Source organism: Sinocyclocheilus anshuiensis, unplaced genomic scaffold, assembly GCF_001515605.1.
Source record: "Sinocyclocheilus anshuiensis isolate Anshui unplaced genomic scaffold, SAMN03320099.WGS_v1.1 scaffold1728, whole genome shotgun sequence".
NCBI lineage: Eukaryota > Metazoa > Chordata > Actinopteri > Cypriniformes > Cyprinidae > Sinocyclocheilus > Sinocyclocheilus anshuiensis.
Window position 1 is genome coordinate 42,653 of NW_015555814.1, and position 1,356 is coordinate 44,008.

The window sequence follows — 1,356 nt, forward strand, 5'->3', positions numbered from 1 at the left end:
AAAATACTTTACTTTAGCATTACTGGCCACGAGAACTAAGGAGAGATCACACACTGGCTGCTCAAAAAATGTGTCAGCTGTGAACGGAGCGTGAGCACAATCCTGTGACATGCGGTAAGTGGCGCACGTGAAGGAGAGATGTGAGTGCATGAATGATGCTGTTCAAGGTCTCCATTGATTTGTGCTTCTAGTAATTTAATATGTATACATATCGAAAACATTGAATCACCATAGAAATCGCGATTAAAAAATCCATGTTTCAAGATTGATGCATCGTCAGGGTTTGTAATCGATGCATCAAGAAAAGGAGTGAATCGTTACACCCCTAAAATATATGGTAATACATTGCATCAACTACTTATGAACACATAAATATTTAATTTTAATTATCACTCAGTAAGTTATTTGACAATGTTGAAATGTGGAGAAAACACTTATATTTATAAATCCAGCTGTCAAATGCTGTGTGACCTGTCAATTTTCTTTGTAATTAAAGCCACCTGACTCGTGACTGGTCTTTGTGTGAATGTCCACAAAACACAAAGAGTTTCTGAATGTATATAAGTGGTAGGCTATTTTAGAAAGAAAGATGTAAAAGATGAAAAAGAGGAATTAGGGAGAATCAGTAAATTAACAGTAATTTATTGCTATGTGAATAGTTTGTAATCATGTAATCAATAAAAAAGTAACTAGTCTGATTACAAGAATTTTAAAATGTAATGTAATTTAATCTAATTACAAGTACTTAATTTTTGGAATCTGATCATGTAATCCAGATAACATGTAAACAGTTACTACCCAGCTCTAACTACAAGCCAAATATATGTACAATACTCAATTACACTTTTTAAGTATATTTTGATCAAATGATCAGTATAGAGAAGTATAGGCCAAATATACTGTCAATATAAGTGAAGTATACTTAAGTACAATTTATTTCACTTAAGTGCAAAGTATATTTCTGAGAAATACATCAAATGTATTTCTGAGAAGTACATTAAAGGTAGACTGAAAGTATGCTTTTTTAATTTTAGTTAAAAGTAGTATACTAATAGCACAATTGAATAAACATTTTTTTTTTTCTTAAGGGACTGCACTTTTCCATCCTAAAAATATAAACTACAACATATACTCTCTATAACACTGCATTGGCTGACTATTTGTAATGTGGGGTTTGGGTTTTGTTTTTGTTTCATGTTCATGTTTTCCATGTCTTTTATTTTCTAATTGTTTCATGCTGTTAGTGTCATGCTTCCCTTGCCCTCATGTATCTCTGCCTTGTTTATGTGTCATGTTCTGATTGGTTGTCCTAGTCATGTGTCTTGTTTCCCATTGGTTTGTTCTTGTCATGTGACC